Here is a 7,525-nt window from a genome sequence, read left to right as displayed (position 1 = left end):
AAAAAGGGAAGAAATTTATGCTAAGAGGCATTTGCATGCAACAAGACAAGGTAGGACATGCAGTTGAAGGTGGTGAAAGACGAGGGTTGGAGGACGTTGAGCTGCGTTCATCTTTCATTTGCAAGAATTGGTATGTCCTCTCAGCTCTCACTCACGACTGTCTGGAAAATAGGATTTTAGAAGCAGAACAATGGTTAATGGTAATGATGCCCCCGAATGTGTTCATTGTTGAGGTCTCTCGTTTCTCTTGGGGTTTTGGCCTGTTATCCTAGGGAGAATTCAATAGGCTTGTCACTCGGGGAAGGGGGTTTGGGAACCCTGATCTTGGCCTCAAGGTAGATAGGTCCCAGGGTAAGGGCAGAAAGTTGATTCGTAATGCGGCCTGCTAGGATATCCTTAGGGGTTTGCACAGCAGCTGTAGGAACAATCCTAACAAGCTGGTTTGGTTGATAATGTGGCTTGGGAAGGAAGGTGTCTTAGTAATGTGCGGAGGGTTAGAAGTTTCCTTTGAATTATTGATAAGGCTGATATTCCTCAATCCAAAGTTGAGCCTGGACCTGGATAAGGTCCGCGAGAATAGAGATAGTAATTGGGGTAGCAATTGGGGGAGGGAAATTGCTCTGAGAAAGCTTTTGTTTAGCTCCTTGGATGGGGCACAACGGCGATGGATAGCTCTCTCGTGGACCGGTATGAGATTTGTAGCCTGGTGGAAGATTGAGAATCAATCCCTTGCTCGCTGGGGTGGTGATACCTAGGGTAGGGTTGCAATTACAGTAGGGTGGGGGTGCAAGGAAGCCTCGTGGGAGTTGGGTAACTGGGCTCTTCAAATTCCTATGGGAAGCAATCAGAACAAAGGGGAGGTCACTATCCACCAATTCCCTGAGGAGGGAGGGGGGATCAGGTTGTCAATGGGGTTTATCATAGTTCTCAAGGCATGGAGCAATTGAAAAGGATCGCGCCAGAGAAGTCCCACCCGGAATGGGGGAAGCCTAAGGCCACTCTGATTAATATGATGATGACTTACAATGTTGTATTCCTAGTTTCTATTTTAGGTAATATAAAAAGCAGAGTGCAGAGAACTCTGGAGCCTCGGCACTCAAACCGTGCTCCAGCCCAGGTACAGGTGCGCTGCTCAAAAAGGGAGGAAAAAAGACGAAAGGAGAATAGGATGGCGAAGGAAGGTAACCAACCGAGAAAAAAAGGAAACAAAGGAATGGGAAAGGCCAGGAAAAATATGAAAGGTTTGGAACTAACTTCAAGCAAAGGACCGAGCAAAAGAGGTAGGAAAACATGGAAGGAGAGTATGCAGAACCTGATCAATGCATACTTCGTAGGAACACCGCATGAGGTGAAAGCAGTAATTTCTGAATGGGAAAGAGAACTAAACAATAACATAGAAAATCAAGAGATCGAGGTAGAGGAATGGGAAACAATTATTAAAGACCCCGCGAAAACCAGAGGACGCCAAACGTTGTTCCGCCAAACTATCCAGCAGTATTGGGTCATGAAAAGCATCCTGGCCCACACAACGACAACCTATAAGGAAAGAGAAGACCCAAAGGAGGACAGACCAGCTGAGCCAAGTATGAAGGACCTGTAAAGGGAGATACAATCTGTCCAATTGCAGTTGTATCACAACAACCTCACTATGAACAGGATTGAACAGAGCCTTCAGGATATGAAGAGAAGTGAAATCCTGGGTTCAAGCGTGAAAGCCCCAGCCCCTGTGGACTCATTAGATGACTGAAGCAGCCCTGTCAATATAATTGTGTCTATATGACGGCTAGCATTTTTTGTTTTAATAAGAATTATATAGTATATAAAGTTGCCAATGTAGCATAGATGGTAAGGAGAACTCTTTATAAATTTGGACAACATTCGATGCAGACAGGTGGCCAACAAACCTAGCTTCCTGCGGGCAGGTTGAGGCCACCTGCAATTTTGTAGAAACCATGCCTATTTTCATGATATATCAATAGAAAAAGGATCCTACCAAGATTACACCAAATATATATATATATATATATATATATATATATATATATATATATATATATATAGACTTTTCAAATAATTTACTTTTTGGCATTTAAATTGAAAATTAGATAAATTTAAAATAATTCATTAATATATGGGTGTTGCTTTGTTAGTAGCCTTTTTTTTTTTTGTAAATTTGGCATCACGCTACTGGGGAGGGTAGAAAGATTTGAACCCAAGATCTCTAGTTCGGTGAGACTTCATTCCACGGCTATCACCACTTGAGCTACCCAAAGCAGATAATAGCATTTTCTCTCTTAATTTAAATAGAATAGTACATTTTATATTATAACTATGATGTCAAAATAGAATAATACATCCTTATAGTATTATTGTAATGTTAATAACAATATTGTTTTATAAAAATATTTTATTGTTTTTATGGTTTATATTAAAAGTAATATATTTTTTAATAAAAACGATTTTATTATTTTTTTACTTTTCAATTAATTTATTTTATTGTTTATATTAAAAGTAATATAATTTTTAATAAAAAAATATTTTATTATTTTTGTCTTTTCAAATAATTTACTTTTGGCTTTTAAATTGAAAATTGGGTAAATTTAAAATAATTCATTAATGTATGGGTGTTTGCTTTGTTTAAAGGTAAGTTGTATTGTTTTTGTTTTTAGTAAAAAATGTTTGACTTTTAGTTAGTTTGGACAAACTTAAACAAATTTTATGAAGTTTATGAAGTTTTTGAAAAAAATCAATTATTAAACTAAATATTTTGAAAATAAAAAATAAAATTTGAAATTTTTTAAATTTAAATTTCTATTTTCTTATTGGTTCATACCACTGAGATGACTAAGCTTGTAAATAGAATTTGTAAATAAAAAATATTTTAAATATAAAAATACAAAAAATTCTATATTCCAGCAAGTGACATTATCTAAATTTCAATATTTATGAAAATTTGATTTAATTAAAAAAATAAAATAAAAATTTGATTTAATTAAAAAAATTAAAAAAATTGATTTTATAAAAAAAATAAAAAAAAAATTGATTTAACTACAAGTGACACTTTAATAGTACTATGTATATATAAATTAAATTGCATGTATCATTATTATTATTATTAAATAATTTATACCCTATGTATTATTTTCACATTAATATTATTTTATTAGAATACGTCAATCTTAAGAAGTTGTTTTTTTAAGTTAAAAAATAGTCAAATTATAAGCAAATATGCCATTAAAATAAATTTAGAGATATAATATAATATAATATCTTATATTAAATGTATAGCATTTATTAATAAGATATTCAAATTAAAAATCCTTTTGTTACCATTTCAATGTTTATTATTAATTTTACATTATTTTAATATAGCTTATTGTTTTATATTTTAGTATTTTAAGGTATATTTTTCGTCGTTTTTGTATGAAATCTAGAATAAATTGGTTGGAAATATAAGTTTGAGTGGTGTAGTTTGCACAATTTCAGTGTTAAAGGAGTTTCCTAGACAGGTCAAAAATACAATTTAAACAATAAAAAGCTACATTCTCATTAAAAATTATATTGTGAAATTTCAATAAAAAAGACCATAATTAGTGTGTCATATTTTAATTGTAATAATATTTATATTATAATTAACAATTGACCATAATACAAGTCTATGCTTTATTTTAAAATGTTAGTAAAATCATTATTTTTAAAAAACTAAGCAAATGTTAATTAAATAAATTATAATTTCATTAAAAATTAATAATAAATATATCTTTTTAATTTTAAATGATTGTTGGTGGTGTAAAAAAATATAATATACTTTTAAAAAGTAGATTAAAAAATCACTATAAATATAGACATTTTTTTGCAAAGTAGTAGTAGTATTATTTTTATCCTTGTTACAATAAGTTTTATTATCAATTACCCATAATAGGTAGGTACTAAGTAGCAAGGTTGTATATAACGTTTTGTTTAAGATTAGATTAAATTTAGAGAGAGATTTTCCATGTGATTTTCGCTGAAAAATCTCTCTCTAAATTGATATGGATCACAGAAGCCTGAACTCTATTATTAGATTAAATTGTCACTCTCTTTAATGATTATATTAGAACAATATCTTAAGTAACTTATATTGAATCATTATATTTTAGTAATTATATTACATTGTAATGTTGATTGATAATTATATTTAATTAATTATAGTTAATTTTAACTAAACAATAATTAACCTTCATTAGTGAGAAAGTATTTAATGAAAGTTAATTATTGTTTAGTTAAAATTAATTATAATTAATTAATGAATTGGGGATTTGGCATTGTCAAAATGCTTGCATTTTCGACCATGTTGTTCTGAATTTGATGCATACTTTTCTCATAACTATTGGGTACTTTTTGGAGATAAGTCCTCTGTTATCTAACAGTTTTAAAAGTGGTGGGACATTCAAAGATATTAGGCATAATTTCCCTAGGGGATTTTTTGATGGTGACTCTATTGGGGTGCTTATGGTTGTGGTGCAGTGATTTCTCTTTCCCCTTATCATCATTGTCCCTTCTTCTATTCTAGTGGTTCTGACATTAATATGTGTGTCGAGGTGGTTGCCCTTTGGGAAGTCCTTCATTGTGCTCTATGGCTCGCAGTGGAAGAGATTGTCATCTTTGGGGATTCGAAAGTGACAATCGGTCGGGCATTGGGTTCCTACTCTCTTGATGTTCCAACTTTGGGTCATCGGTTGGATCAGATCAACAATATGAGCGATAGTTTTGGCTCCTTATCATTTCGCCACATTTTTAGGGAGCATAACACATTAGCGGGCCATTATGCATGTTTGGTTCAAGACTCTGTCATAAACTCAAGATTCTTCATTTTTGCATAATGGTTTGCATCTTTGTCTAATATGTTTGAGGCTACCAACCATGTTTTTTTACTATTCTTCTTGGACTTCGACCCACCTCTCTCGGTCCTCTACTACCATATGCAGAGGATTTTGTAGTGTGTTTTGTTCAGTTAAGGGAGGTCCATGACCTCTGTTCACTCAGTAATTCTTGTTAACTTATGATATATGTTTCTTTTTTAACATTTTACAAAATTTGTAGTTGTAGAATAAGATACAAGAAAATTTTGCTTAATGTAACAACTTCATTTTATAATAAAAATTTGTTATTTTTTCCTTGTAAAAGAAAGAGAAATTCAATTTAATTAAATTAATTTGCAATACTATAAATGTCTGATTCTATATTATAATTAATAAGTTAAATGCATATAAGAATCTAGAGAAAGCCCCAGGGGTACGCGAGTTGGTAATCACAATGCGGTGAAGTTCGTTAGAAAGGCGGGCTCCATACTGAAGGTCACTAGTTCAAATCCCCCGGACTTACCCTGGAGTTGTATAGAAGGGCGAGCACAGCTCCCAGTGGTTATAGAGGTAGCAGTCCCCAAGCTGCCCTTGTGGCTGATTCCATTGTAATAAAAAAAAATCTAGAAAAAGTTGTGGAAATTTGTTATTTTTTCCTTGTGAAAAAAATTCAGTTTGGTTGAATTAATTTCAAATGCTATAAATGTCTGACTCTATATTATAATTAATAAGTTAAATGCATGTAAGAATCTCTTAATGTCGTTATCCCTAGTTGACTGCACCGCACACGACCCGTGTTAAGTGGCGATTGTTTAAATTTTTTGAAAGCAACTACGGCGACCAATCCATTTCCTAATTTTTTTTATGGTATTACTTAAATAAATCTTCCTCGTGAAACATCACCATTGACTAAAGAACGATGAATAAATTTCATAGTTTAGACTGAAATTAAAAAATAAATAAATTAACCAAGAACCTTTAAATAACGTTTATTCTGACGAACGGTCTGTAATTTTTCATTAATTGCAGCGGAATCAATGACGGGGAGGTAGGCGTATAGTGATAAAATTAAAAAGAGGATGACAAATAGATTGAAGATCACGGAGCCACGCCATGAATGCATTTGACAAATCGTAAACTTTTTTAGTAACAGAATGAGCATATGGTTTTTATAATAATAATAATTTAATTTCAACATTATTATTAAGATAGATATTAAATTGATATATATTTTTTTGTTTATTGGTTAATATATATTTTTTTATTGGTTAGATAAAAATTAGTTTTAATTTTGTGGTTTGATGGTTAAAATTTACAATAATTTACTTACTCTACTTTTTTTCCAGTTTGAAGAAATAATCTCGACGAGATAATAACACATATTTGAAGTTGTAAAGTCAGACCAAAAAAACATATTTCTTAACTATTAAATTCGTTTAAATTATATATATATATTATTTACAATAATAAAAATATGGAATACTTGTCAAATTATTAATTTTAAAGTTAGTGTCAAGTTAGATATTAAGTTGGTGCATTTTCTTGGTTTATTTTTAAACAAAGATCCACGTTAACAATACAATTTGATTGTTAAAGTTTACAATAATGTACATACTCTATTTTTTTTCCATTTGAAATTATAACTTTTACCAAAAAAAACATATTTATTTGAAACATTCAGGTTCAAACCTTGTATCTGAACTTACTTGTTCCTAAAATATTCTAGAATAGAAATGAGGTCAACTTTTCTAAGTCACTTTTGTTCATTAGATTTCAAAATATTCTCAAAATCAACCATTAAACTTAACATAGCTAAACCATATTACACTCCCGAACACCTTCCCAGAAATCTGCCATATCAAAAGTAATTTCCTGGACATTTTTGTATGTGTACATTCCTGCCGCACTAACCTAGCCTAATAAATTGATAACACTAAGAATGGCCAGAAGCCAATAAAAATAACCTAATATAGCTCTGTTTAAATTGTTGGCCAGCCATCCTTCATGTCCATTGTGTTTGCTTAACCCCTGAACAAAACCACCCATAAAACTGGAGATACCCAGAACACTGAGATAGAAGGAAATACCCAAGCTTCTCATGCTATCAGGTATTTGATCATAGAAATATTCCTGCAGTCCCACTATAGCAGAGACCTCTGCTATTCCCATCAAAACAAACTGTGGAATTAACCAGAAAACACTGAGAGGGATTGTAGTTTTAGAGCTGTCAAGTAAGCCATGGGTTTTTGCTACATGGATTCTCATGTTTTCCATTAGAGCTGCAGTGACCATGGACAGAACAGAAAAGAGGATTCCAATACCAATCCTTTGGAGAACAGTGATTCCTCGTTCATTGCTTGTTATTCCTCTGGCCAATGCCACAATATAACGGTCATATACAATCACGAAAATAATTGAACCAACGCGGTTTGAAAGGCCAGAAGAGAAGCTGGTGGGATTTGGAAATGGGGACCCATACTTCTATCCATGGTGCTGCCTTGCTTTACGAAGAGCGAATTGCTCTGCAATGATGTCATTGCAAAGATTAAACAAGAGAACAAGATGGGCACCATCCTTAATATAATCTTGGTTTCTTCTACTTGAGTTACTGGGCAAACAATCCATGGATTTGATTTCTTGCTTTGTCGTTCATCAATAATCCATCCTGAAGGGCCTGTCACCAT

General features: G+C 32.3%; 1 pseudogene; it reads right to left on the bottom strand.

The window, feature by feature from the left end:
• Window positions 1-6,752: 6,752 nt before the first annotated feature.
• On the bottom strand, window positions 6,753-7,525 carry LOC149254701 (protein NRT1/ PTR FAMILY 5.10 pseudogene; annotated as a pseudogene).

This window comes from Pinus tabuliformis, chromosome 7, assembly GCF_031772625.1.
Source record: "Pinus tabuliformis cultivar Carrire ecotype Pingquan chromosome 7, CPIR1, whole genome shotgun sequence".
NCBI classification, from domain to species: Eukaryota; Viridiplantae; Streptophyta; class Pinopsida; order Pinales; family Pinaceae; genus Pinus; species Pinus tabuliformis.
The sequence above is the reverse complement of the archived record's forward strand: the minus strand, read 5'-3'. Positions and strand labels throughout refer to the sequence as shown.